The sequence below is a fragment of the Lepidochelys kempii genome, chromosome 1, assembly GCF_965140265.1.
Source record: "Lepidochelys kempii isolate rLepKem1 chromosome 1, rLepKem1.hap2, whole genome shotgun sequence".
Taxonomy (NCBI): Eukaryota; Metazoa; Chordata; order Testudines; family Cheloniidae; genus Lepidochelys; species Lepidochelys kempii.
Window position 1 is genome coordinate 329,553,058 of NC_133256.1, and position 14,140 is coordinate 329,567,197.

The following is a 14,140-nucleotide window of genomic DNA, read 5'->3' on the forward strand; positions in this document are numbered from 1 at the left end:
TAGGACAGTGAGATTTACTGCAGTCAGCTAGACTTTGACAGGTTTTTAAGTGGCTGTAGCAGTGGGTCAGCTTTCTCTGCACACTGTTGCCCATACAGGACCAATGTGTTCCCACCTACCTATCGTGTTCCCCTATTCATTTTCAACTTACATATCTTGTCCTTCTATTTGTTCATCAATCTTTAATTATTCTTATCTGCTGCACACCCCAAACTTGGCATTAACGGGAAACAGCAGTAGCTGAAGAGCAGTTATGCTTCTGATGGAAACATATATAATATTCCATGATGGAAAACAAACCATAATTAGCACAAATCACACTAAGGTCAAATATCACCTGTCTCCTGTGCCAAACTCTCTGCCACAGCATGCTTGCTGTCCCCAAGAAGTTAATGTCTGAAAGAGAACAAGGTTCAAGGTTGCACCATTTTGTGGTATGTACTTTGCACGTGAGTTGAATGAAAGGTATGTGACAGCTGGTACTAACCAACCATAAACCAAAAGGCTTTCAGCTTCCTTCCCAGACAGGAACTCTCACATTTTGTATAATAACTCATTTTCATGTTGTGTTCTTTCAAATAAACACAGTGTTCTCAAACAGTTAAATAAAATGAAGAATGTACTTCATATACAATAGCAGTAATTAACGTATCAGATCTAAATGGGCATTATGTTGGATCATATTAAAGAAGTTCTGTATTAAAATCACAAATGAGTTTGATTCCCCAGAGTTTAAATTCCAGGGTATTACTAATTAAGAGGTCTCTTGGTTTTTGGTACTTTCTCTCCCTCTATGTGTGAAACTTGCAAGCTGCTAATTGTGTTAGTACATTCTAAGACAGAGTCTGTTCTCAAAGCAATTCACAGAGAGAGAGACTCAAAGCAATACTCTAACAACAGAAACAGCACCCAGAGACTCCCCGCCCTTTTGTTGTATTAACAATTGTGATTAAAATAGAGATAGAGGATGTATGTGGATGGATGCTTGGTGTGGATAATAACTGAATGATCAGGGAGGTGCCAGCCTAAGAATCCAGTGTCCATCGGCTGAAGAAGGCGTCAAGTGGAAATAACCAGAGGACCCCCCCCCCGCCCCGGAGGGCAGACTGGAATCCACCCAACAGCCTCAAGAATGGGAGAACCAAAGAACAAGATAACATCTTGGAGCCGTCAGGAATGTGCTATCTGCTGATTGATTCAGCAACAGCATGATGAAGCAATTCCCATAGACTGGCATAGGAAGAAATTCCTATAAAAATAGACTCTAAAAAGTGAGAACTTTGGGGTCTGATTCTGCAAACCAACTTCCAGGAGCATCAGATGAGCATCTGACAAGGCCCTGCTCCCTCCTCATGTCCAGGCCACCTGGCCAGTGACTTGGCATGAGCAACTCTAAGGCTGGTAACTATGATAACAACCTTGCAGAACCTGTGTGTGTGTGTGTGTGTATGTTTGTATGAATGAATGAATGTGAGAATAAATTTGAGATTGAATGGAATGTTATAACTATAACTAACTGCTTACTATGATCCTTTCTGTATTCACAATAAATGTGGTATTTTGCCTTTTTCCCTTTAATAAGATCCTGCTGGTTTTTATTTTATTGGTACAACAATTTCACTGGGTTTTTTTCCCCAGAGCCTTACATTAAATATTCTCTGCTTGTGTAACACTGCACTGCACTCATTTGCACAGGATTAGTGCTGGTCCTATGTTATAACTACTGTGGCCCCAGCAAATTTCAGAAGTTATGTATAACAAAATTAGATGATTAATGGAAGGGTGAATGTGAATTGAGAGAATTTTTGTTTTGAGAGAATAAAACAAAGTCAAGGATATGTTCCAAATAGTAAATGGAAAATACAACCAAATGCAGAAATGCTGGCTTCCAAGTCCTAATACATTCAAATTAGCTAGTGAGTAACTATAATTTAACAAATCCCTGTCAGGATGTCAGACATAAACCTTCAGCTGACATTTGTGCCCTTGGGTTCTAATTTAATGGCTCTAGCAATAACCTTTATTTTATAAATATTCAGTCCTATACTTATAGTGATTGTTGAGCAAATTTACTTCCTATTTGTTATTCAGAACAGTTTCTGTTTGGGAGTCTGACTCAGCATGCATATACTGTTACTAATCTGAGGATATGATTTGATAGTCTGTCTCTATTTTAATTGTAGATAAATGAGAGGTTTTATGTATCCCTTTGAATTAAGATAAAAATGTTAATGAGCCAGAAAACACACTTTAAATATCTCTCAGATATTTGTAGATTTATTTTCAAAGCTTAGATATACATTTGTATGAACAGGTAAAGGGAGACTGATGTCTATTCATAGTATGAAGACAAGATATATAACAGTACGTAGAGTGAGACATTCCACTTCCACATGTGCTTTTGGGGGAGTACTGAATGCAACATCTGTGGACACCATGGGTCAGATTCTGATGTGAGTTACACTGGTGCAAATCGGGAATCATTCCGTTTAAGTCAAGAGGAATTACTCTGAATTTTCACAGATGTGACTGAGTTCTTGTTGCCCAGCCCCACTTCCAGGTAAAGCAGGTAAATTATCTTCAGCATATTTTATCATGCTTGAAAGTATACGTTCTGCAATATAAACTGTAAACAGAAAATATCCTGAACACTAATGATGCTTAACTGGCACAAGGCAGGCCATGTCACAGAAGAGTGCAGGGAAGATGGATTATATTTATGGAGTATTTACATTATGAAAATTGGGAGAAAGATGATGCAAAAAGGCTGCCTGTGACAGATGCAGAGCAAAATCAGTCAATTTTATTGTATATAATTAGGCTAAAGAGCAACATTTGTAATGCAGTAGAATCCTCTTAATTAGGACAAACTAATGGATAGTCTATTGTCCCTTAAGTGGCTGTACTGATTTAAGAGGCCATTAAAAGTCTGGAAAATACAACTTTAAATGACATAAAATATGGTCCTTCATACAAATGATAAGCAAAACATTTCATCTTTGTCTGATATTTATCTTATTTTTTTAAACCCATGTAGCAACCTCTGACTTAAACTCAGACTTCATCTCTAGTTAGCATTTGGTTGAACACCCCTAAACCCTTTGGGACTGGACTGGCCAACCCTAGCACATTAAGCAGAATAATATATAAAGCAGAGGCTGTCTCTTACACTAACCTTTATTGCCACTGTTTCTGGTTCCGCTTTCCTGGGGCTGCCAGCATTTTAACCACTCTGACATAGAACCCTGGGCAGAGCCAGTCTAGAGAATGTACTCATACTTAAAGTGCCAGTGATCGCCAGAACTTTATCAAAACTAGGGCTCTCACTGTCACCAGTGCAGCTGTAATGGTGGTAGTAATCATGGGGATTTTTTTTTTCCCCAAAAAATCTAGTAGAGACAGGGCAGCCTTGTTATGACGAGACTGAGTGATCTTCTCACAGTCACAGAGAAAATCAGTAGCAGAGTTGGGAATCCAGGAATAACTGGCTCCCTGTCTTCACCTTAGCCCACTAACCAGTGATGCCCCTCTTTAGGCCATGTTGTTCTATTTGATGTAAGCTATGATGTGTTCATAATATAGCTCAAAAGTATAGACTATATATTATGTGTAGATCTATCAATATGTGCCTATTTGTAAATACATTAGGCAATACACATTTCCTTAGTAACTTTATAACTTGAAGTGTTAATATTTACATTTATATACATATATCACTATATTTCTGCATAAGTCTCTGGTCCTCATTTCATCTGTATCTCTTCCTCTTCCATACCATCAGGCTTTATTTCCACACATTACCTAGTGCATGGAACATCTTCTGCAATCTAATCTGGAAAGCCATTACCCTGGCCCTTCATCCAATAACTATTCAAAAATCCTTTCTGCCGGGATGCCTATAGGAAACCTCACCAAGTGCTTTTGCTACTGAACGGAGTGTGTGGTCTTATTGGGCAGTTCGATCGGAGCCTGCTGTATGGGTTATCTGGCCAGAGCCAGTGCAGCACACGGAGAGAACACTCACCACAGCCAACAACTGACAACATGTGCAACTTGGGACATTGCAAAGGATGCAATGAAAGAACTTGAAATGAGAGCACAAATGGAAAAGCTTAACTTCCTCTTTGGTATCCGCTCCAAAGCCCTGCTTCCATCAATGGGTATCCAGAAAACCATGAAGGAGGGCGGGGTGTGGTGTGGGGAATCTTGTATATGGATGCATGGAAGTTCCCACTAGTATAAGGACAGTTCCATTGGTGAAAGACAGGGCCTTAAACTGTAAGTTTTTTGGGGCAGAGACTGTCTGATACTGTGTTCAAGACCTAGTGCAATAGGGCCCCAATCGTCAGTGCAGCCTCCAAGTTGTACCATAGTACAAATATAAATAAATAAGCCATTTCATAAGCTATATACACATGTATATAATATATATAGTCTATAAAACATTGCATTAAAATTAACATTGTCTTATCCCATGTGTTTTATTATAGGAACAAGTGGAAAAATTAGTCTCATGCTTTTAAAAAATGTATATGACTAGTTGTGCCATTTCATAGATAATACTACTACCAGCTGGCAGAACACTACCAGTCATTATTGAATATATATTCATTTCAAATACCCAAATATATTTGTGGATAAACTATTCTAGCTAGGTATCGCAGTCACAATGCCGTTTACAAAAGAGATTGTTATGGTAAATTATTGCACCTGTTGATGTGTCTGTTATAATCAGCAAGGACACAATGGAGCCATCAGTTACCCCGACCATAGTAGATTGCACGCTGAAGGCATCCAGTTTACTGTAAACACTGTATACCTTGCAGTTCATGGGGATTGTCCAAATCGCTAACTAAGGTGAATGCACTGGACTAGAGAGAGCTGTTTGTTGCACGGAAACATCTCATCCCATCTTCCTCATCTTCCTCATCCCATCCCACACAACTGCAGCAGCTCCCTTAGCAAGGGAATTATTGTAGTTCTGCTGTGGGCAGGTGGGCAAGGATTTGGGGGACCTGAGCAGGGTGAGTACATCCCTTACATGGTGGTGCACAGGGACAAGTAGGGAGAGAGGCAGGGGTGCTGCTGTACAACCTACAGTTGGAGTGTGTAAGGAATGCAAAAGGTTACTTCATACAATAGGCTCAAGTGACTTTTGTATATCAGGTCTGGTGCTCTCTTCTGTGTCTCTACCTTAAATGACAAAGTTCCAGACTATATACTAGGGCTGGAAGCTACCAGGAGGATTTGGGATATATCTTTTTTTTTAATTAAACAGAACTGTTTTGGCTAAGAAAGAGGTGTTCAATAATAGAGCTGTCTAAACTCAAACTTTTCAAAATGATTGTTGGATAGAGGCTATATTAATACATTATTGTACTGTCTGATCAATTCTGTAGATGGACCAACACTATTTCTCAAATAAATTATTTGTGAATATTTTTTCAGTAATTGACTGTTTATTTACAGGTGTTTGTGTTTTTATTACCTGACCATCACTACTTATTGAATTCACTTAATAATATTTTCAGAATGTTAGCTGAAGTGTTCTTTTAATCAAACATGTCTTTGTTTTTGTTGCATATAAAATCCTAGGCAAAAACAAAAAGCAAGCAAACAAAAAACCCTCTTAAACTGGAGCTAAGGTTATAAATATCCAGCAATTTTATCGGGGGAATGAGTTTGCTTTGTAGTCTTATGGCATCCTTTCCCTCCTTGTGTAACCCACACACCTCCTGGTTGTGGTGTTCTGTCCCATCTAGTGGCACCGAGACCACTTACAGAGAGATATTATGAGTCTGATCTACAGCCTTAGCTAATAGCCAGTTGGCTTTTAGCTCATGCGGCAGAGGTTCATGCACTAAGCTCCCGAGACCCCAAGTTCGATCCCGCCCATTGACGACCGGGGTCTGTTGGTGTTACACTTACACACACAAATGTTACAAAGCCTAGAAACTCAAAAAAGAAAATTTAGGAAACAAACAAAAAAGCAAAACCTAAACATTAAAGAGTACCAAAATGCACATTTAACAAACAACCTTACCTGCCCTTCTGCAATTGGCAACCTTCCACTGTGTGTCCCAAGTTTGTTTGTATGATGGGGGCATTTTGCTGAAGGAGAATCTGACAAGGACTTTGAGACTTTCACTTTGGAAACTAGTCATGCTCAATCTATTTTGTTTGCATAGTTTGCTTGTGGAGTTAACACACTGAAATCCAAGACTTCAGTTTTGGGTATATGTGAATATAAAAAATAAGTGTGATCCGCAGCCATCCTGCAGCTGCAATGTGTAAGATACTGAAGGTTTGGTCCATACTTTAAGAGGTTCACAGTTCAGGTATGATATCTATGGACTAGTATGTGCTTTTTGCCACTAGATCCTGGGCAAGGGGCACTGAGAGGTATTGTGACTTTGAAGGGTAGAGTCAGTTTCTCCACCCCTTTTTATGGACAAGTTTACATTCCCTTGTGCACTCATCCTGCTGATCTGGCTGGCAAGTAGTGGGGTGTAATCAAGGCTTCTGCCCCTGTTCAATACACAAATCAGCAGCAGCAGGTGAGCAGTCTCTGTTCCCCCTACTGTGATTGGAGTCGTAATCCAAGCAATACCAAGCAAGAGAGTGAGGGGGATTCCTATCCTAATCTCTTTTGTTCCACTGCATGGCTGAGTAAGGGCAATGTCAATCTTACTGTATGTGTCTATGTACTTCTTTGAAAAGCATCTCCACATGTCCTATGTTTCAATGTTTAGTTCACAGCAGAAACATAGTATTTTTGGACTAAAATTAAAATACTGTTGTGATGCATGGCCAGAAAGGGTTAAACATCTTGCAAAATAAACAACATGTGGAGAGATAATGTTTGTGTTTTGTGTATTTACATATATATGAGTACGGTCAATGATGTAATCTACAGTCCCTGTATTCGGATAGTTCAGAGATCAAAAGAACATCCTAGCATGTAAATGAATTGTAAACACGGGATAGCTCTGTATTCTCTCTTTGAAATGTACTGTGAATGGTGGAGGAACAAGCAAACTGCCTTATTTTAATTCATATAGCTAAGTACCGGTGATGGACCTCCTTCAAAGTCATGCTAATTACATTTTGAACTCCAACTTGTCAAAAAGGACATGAAATTGTATAAAAGATCCTTGGGTCCTGATCCTGTTCATCTCAGATCTGCTTGAGGCTTCATACAGGGTAAGCTTAGGCAAAAGGACTGAGATCCCAGGCCTAAGCTATAACACCCTGCAATCCATTGGAGTATAAGCTATGAACTATTTCCGAAAGAACTCTTTGCAACTACAAAGCTCACCATCTCTGCTGTGAATCTGAACCTCATTGAATTGAACTCATGTGTGTATGTATATTGATCTTTTAACCATACTCTCTTTTGTTGAATAAATTTTAGTTTAGTTAATAAGAATTGGCTGTAGCGTGTATTTGAGTAAGATCTGAAACATTCATTAACCTGGGAGGTAACATGTCCGATCCTTTGGGATTGGTAGAACCCTTTTTTTATGAGATGAAATAAGATTTTCAGGAATCTTCATCATCTTTGACTTAGGTACCTCAATGGAGGTGTGAGGCTGGATCATTTTAAGGGAATTGTGTTGTTTGGACTTCTGAGTAACCGGTGAGATAATTAAGAAGCTGTTTTATGCTGGCTTGGTAAATCCAAGTATTGGAATATCCACCAGCTTTTGGGGGATTGTCTGTCCCATTCTTTGCAGTTCACCCTAATTGAGTGACCACAACTGGCCTCAACTGGGACCCCAGTCACAACTGTGCTGAGAATTGTATCCAATGGCCTTCTATTTGAACTAGTGTCAGCCACTGCCAGAAGCTACGTAGTACACTTTGTTTCCAGTGGCTGGTTTATAGTGTTCTCAAAAAGAAAATGGACAAAAGAAAAAAGATGCAACTGTGTTTCATCTTGGACAGTTATTATTATACAATTTAGAGATGATTTACTATCCAACTTGGTCAAGGAGATTTTTTGTCAATATCTAATGCATTCAAAAATATTTCTGCTTTTGGATTAGTCATGAATAGTTGTCATGCTTATATATTGCAGTGCCATTTATCTCAAAAAGTTCCAACAAAATATATGAGTCCAAATCCACAGCTGATGTAAAGCAGTATAGACTCACTTACTTCAATGGAGCAATGCTGATTTATATCAGCTGATGATTTGGTCCAGAGAGTGGCTGGCAATAGAAATCAACATTCATAGTGCAATTATACTTGTGTTTACTAGAAAGTTACCATTATTACTTAGTACTGTAGTTAATACTGCAAGATAGAGTGATAAAGTCAAATATTAGTGCAAGAAATGAGTTTTCAGTGGTAATTTAAGGATTATTTCAACCAGTATTTAAATCTACCTTCCTTTGGGGTTGCAACGTGGTGTTTTTAACAATGCACTACAACACAACACTACACAGTCATTTACAGTGCTTTATCACAAAGACTTGTAAATCTATTTTTTCATTACTGACTTGTCTCCATCCATCCAGTCCCACATTGCTCTCTCTGACATCTCCTCCTCCCAGGTGTTGAACCAGCAGCTCAAACTTAATATGTCCAAAATTGAATTCCTCATCTTCACTCCCAAACTCTCACTCCTTCCTGGTTTTTCCATTACTCTTGACACTACCATTCCTTCTGTCACTTGGGCCCATAGACTGGAAGGGGGTCACTGACTCCTCCCTCTCCCATGGCACACACATCCCAGCCATGCCCAAATCATGCCACTTTCCCCTTCATAACATTTTTAAAAATCAGAGTTTCTTTCTGTCTTATAGTTAAAACTCACAACCCACTCCTTATTTCCTGCCTCGACTACTAGCCCTGTGGCCTCCTCTGACACACATATTGATCTTACAATTCATTCAGAATGCAGCTTCTAAGATCAGCTCTGACCATGTTTTCTTCTGTTTGAATCTCTCCATTGTCTCCTCCTTCCTTCCTGCATTAAAATGCAGTTTTCGTGCCCTCACTTTCAAGGTCCCTCACTATTTTGCCTCCCACCTCTATTTATGGACCCTGGACTTTTATCTTGTCAATCCCACCCACTCTGCTCCACCAGTTATGCCAGCCTTTGATTGCCCATTTATCTAAATCCCCCAAACATTTTAGCATTTTCATCCAAGATACTCTGTGAAATGAGTATGTCCTTCCTGAATTAATCCATAAGGACACTACTTTCCTTCTTAAAATCCATCCTCCTGACCCACTATTGCTATGACAGCTAGAGGAAATCAGCCATCAGTTAGCTAACTGGACTAGCAGTCAGGGATACACATATAGCTAATTACTTCATTTTTATCATTCATTTATTGTGTGATGTTATGATTAACATGTCATGTCACATATAATCATTGTATGCTAAATAGATTTAAGTTGTAGAAGTATAAGATTGATCAGTAGTCAGAAGGGATATGTATGTATTAGGTATCTAAGTAAGTAAGGTTGAAACGCAAGGCTTACAGGTTGAGGCCTGAAATATTTCACTTAGCCATACTAGGTCTTAGGCTTAAGAAATGCTTGACCTAAGTAGGTGACCAAAGAATGACCCTATTCCATTAGATTGCAGGAAAAGATGTGCCAATGGCTGGTACTGACAAAAATTAACCATAATATACAGTGTATGATTGCAAGACACCCTGTGGTCACATTTTTCTAACACGCGCACGAACTGCAGGGTACATGTTGTGTGTAAATGCTAATAAGAATAAAAGGAACTACGAACAACCTAAAAAATATTCTGGAGGGACACAATACAAATAAAGAAAAGGAGGGTTGACATCTTCATGTGCAGAGTGTTAGGTGTAGTCAGAATCTCCCTCTACTGATGATCAATTGGCAAGGCAGACATCAGACCTTAAGAATATCATTAAGCATGGGAGTATGACTATATTGGTACCTTGTGCATAGGTCTTTATAGAATATTTATATACATGGGTAATCAGAACCTTAATTGTAACTTTAATAAAACTTGTAAAACAGACCAGAACTTGTACTTGTGGATGTATGTGTGGTCACTGTCCTTGGTTTTCACTGCCCTTGGTTCTTAGAGGCTCTAAATCTGAAGCAGGTAGCAGAGGTGACTCTCACTCTGTTGAACTTGAACCTGTACCCACCAGAGCCGAACCCACGGTGGTGTAAGGCAACATTACGAAAGTCACTTTAAATAAAATAAAAGGCTACACATGATTTCATTCATTTGTAAAAAATCTTTCAGATGTAGAACCATCATGTCAACAACAGCAACCAACAGCTACCTATGTAACCATCTGTTCTTCTTGGCACCACCCTTATCCTTACTTTTCAGCTTCCCTCCTATTGCTCGTTAGAGTCCCTTCTTGTCTTATCTTGTGTTTGAAATTAGATTGTAAACTCTTGAAAGCAGAGACCTTGCCTACCTGTGTAATTACCCAGCACCTAGCACAAGGCCTTTTGGCACTCCCACAATACAAATAATTGCTAGTAAATATTATATAGCAGGGGTTCTCAAACTTCATTGCACCACGACCCCCTTCTGACAGCAAAAATTACTTCACAACCCCAGGAGGGGGGATCGAAGCCTGATCCCACCTAAGCACCACTGCCCTGATGGGGGCGGGGGGGCAAAGCCCAAGCCCCAGGATTCTGGGCAAGGGGGCCAAAGCTGAAGCTCAAGGGCTTCACCCCCAGACAAGGGGCCTGTAACCTGAGTCCTGCTGTCCAGGGCTGAAGCCCTTGGGCTTTGGCTTCAGCCCTGGATAGTGGGGCTTGGGCTTCAGCAAGTCTAAGCCAGCGCTGGTGACCGCATTCAAAGGGGGTTGCGACCCACTTTGGGGTCCCAACCCACAGTTTGAGAACTGTTGTTATATAGTATCTTTCGTTCAAGGGCCTCAGAGCACTTTGCAAACACTAATAAGTGGATCCTTATGGTACTCACAAGCTATTGAAGTATTTTTATTCTTGTTTTTCAGATGAGCAATGTTGGTGCTCACATGAATTCAGAACAATCTTCTGTCCCAGGAAGAGAGACAGCAAAAGTTCATTTCTCCCAAGTAACAATAGACAGTTCGGAAGGGATTTCCCAACACTCCCTTGGAGGGGGTGGGGTGTATACCTCTCTGAACTTCCCCATGCCCGTGTCCTTCCCCCCCTCCCCCCCGCAGAGGTCAAAGCAACCAAGATGAACATACCAAGAACATACCAACATGTAATCTGAAGCTTCAAATGGTGTATCTACATCCAAACAGCCCAAAGTACAAATACAGCTACCCACTGAAGAAACAGTGTCTTCATAACCTAAAGGCAGTTTCTGATGTTTGTCAGTCAAACTTTTCCCATTTATTGAAGTTACTAAAGATGGCTACTGGCGTACCTCTTGCAAAAAAGCTTAAGAAACAAAGCTTCCCACTGGTAAAACTATTTCCCACTGGTAAAACTATTTCCCACTGGTAAAACTGTGTACCAAGGAGCTTGGTTTGCAAAGCCAATGCTGAAAAGCAAAGCCAATGCTGACAAACTAAGTGTAAAGGCTGCAAAACACCAAGCCTCTGGACTACATCAACATGCAGAAAGCCTTAGAAGCCAGTCACTGTCAAAGACAATTTTAGAAGTACTTAATGAGGCTGTTAAGAATGCTGGAAACACAACACAGTTTACACAAACAAACATGGCTGTGGCATCATACTTTCGATTTAAGCAAAGTGATACCACACTTCAAATTGGAGGCCAATATTCTGTGTATTGTCACTTGTTCATCCTGAATCTGGACACTGGTTCTGAACAAGACCGGCAAATGTTCGCTATCTTTCGGCAAGAAACTCAGCTGACTGGTTATAAGCATGTGGTGCAAAAATGAAAAGCTCACCAGTGGAAAAAGTGAAGTACTCTAACCACACTCAGAAAATGTGCATACATGGCTGACGAATGTACCGATGCAAATGGGTGTCAAGTATTAAGTCATTGCATATGTGATTTTATGTTAGTCATAGGCCAGTAGATGCATTTTTAGATGTTCAGGTTGTAGAAGACACATCTGCTGCTTCTCTGACAACCCACAGCTTAGAAGAGTTACATGCTTGTAAACTGGACCCCAAACAGAGGGCTGGTTGTGTATTTGATGGAGCTGCAAACTCCTCTAGAAGTCATAGTGGAGTACAAACTTTGCTCAAAGAAAAGTGTAATCCTAATCTTTCCTATTGTGGCAAAGCGGAACTCACCACCACAACACTTCCTGCTGGCCGTCCTGGGAATTAGCTCTCGGCCCTTCCAGTCCACTTTCAGCTAGTGGTGTCATGCCTGCCATCACTACTGTCTCCACTCTCTGGACCCGCATCACTCCCCGGACAGCAGTGTCCTCTTCTGGGCAAGGTCCTCCAGCTGTGCCCCCACTCTGGTATGTCCCCACTTCTGGGGGATCAGCAGTCCTTAGTCCCACCACTTGCCTCAGGGGCCAATTTCAGTCCGAGGTCCAGGCCCTCACCTCAGGGGCAAACTGCAGTCTAGATACTGGCCACTCTCCTCATTGGCAAGTGGGGTGCAAAGGGGGTGGGGAGTGGCCAGGCCCGCCCACTACTCTGGGTCCCAACCCAGGGACCCTATAGCCAGCAGCCACCTACTGCCCTCCTCAACCTGCTGTCTATTTTCCCTGGGTCACTTCCCCCATAGCCCTAGCACCCTCTCAGCCCTTATAGCAAGGCCCCAGCCTGGCATTGGTCAGCCAGCAGTTCACCTTTGCACTCTGCTGCCCCTGCCCAGCACTGCTCTAGCTATGGCACTTCTTCACACAGCCAGTCCTCCTCCCTTGCCTTCCAGGGAGAGATTGCCTTCTGCTCTGCTGAGTAGCCCTTTATATTTGGCCCTCGCCGATGCTAATTGGCTGCTCCAGCAAGCCTTCCCCCTATTGGTGGGGTCAATAAGCCCTTTCCTGATTCGTGGGTTCTGCACAGCCTCCCTGGTGCTGCTTTTAACCCTGTCTCCTCCTTGTGTGGGGCAGCCGCCCCACCACACCTATACACACTGTAGAGGCCATCTTAACTTCAGTACCCAGAAAGATAATAGAGCAAATAATCAATCAATTGGTTTAGTCTGGAGAAAAGAAGATTGAGTGGGGATATGAGAATAGTTTTCAAGTACATAAAAGGTTGTTACAAGGAAGAGGGAGAAAAATTGTTCTCCTTAGCCTCTGAGGATAGGACAGGAAGCAATGGGCCTAAACTGCAGCAAGGGAGGTTTAGTTTGGGCATTAGGAAAAACTTCCTATCTATCAGGGTAGTTAAGCACTGGAATAAATTGCCGAGGGAGGATGTGGAATCTCCGTCATTGGAGGTTTTTAAGAACAGTTTAGACAATCACCTCTCAGGGATGGTCTAGATAATATTTAGTTCTATCTTGAAAGCAGGGGACTGGATTAAAAGACCTTTCAAGGTCCCTTTCAGTCCTATGATTCTATGATTTCATTATCTTCTCAAATAGCAAGAGTATGAGCTGCAGAATCTTCAACAAACATTAGCCATACATTTAATGTCTTCGTTATAGTGTATTTTTCAACAAGAGTTCAAAAAGACTGAACATCTTGGAAAAAATAGAAGATGTGCTGGGACTGAAGTTCAAATTAGTCCAACCTGGGAAAACCCGCTGGCTTTCTCATGAGCTATCCTTGGCTATTGTCTTAAAATTACAGCAACCGTTATTACTGACTTCGGAAAGTATCTGCCAAGATGGGACGGATCTAAGTAGTGAGGCTGGTGGACTACTTTTGCTACTACGTAAGGAAAAGACAATTGCCATTCTCTCTCTTGTAAGTCTACTGTTGAAATCACTTGGGTCATTAAACAATGCCATCCAAGCATCTGCTACAACAGTAGTAGATCTTTATCCTGCAGTAGATGCTACACTTGGATCAATCAGAGATATCCATTGAAAACATACTAGAAGAAGCAAAGACTTTAGTCCAGAAGTTGACTAATGAAGACACTTATGTGCCTTAAGTGAAGAGGATAAGAAGTGTTTAAGACAGCTGAAAAAATACAGACTTGATTCTTACTAATCTACAACAGCAACTTTTGGATTCTACTCAACCTCTATGTAGCTTTTACAGATGCCTATCTTATAAAACACTGACAGTTCCGTG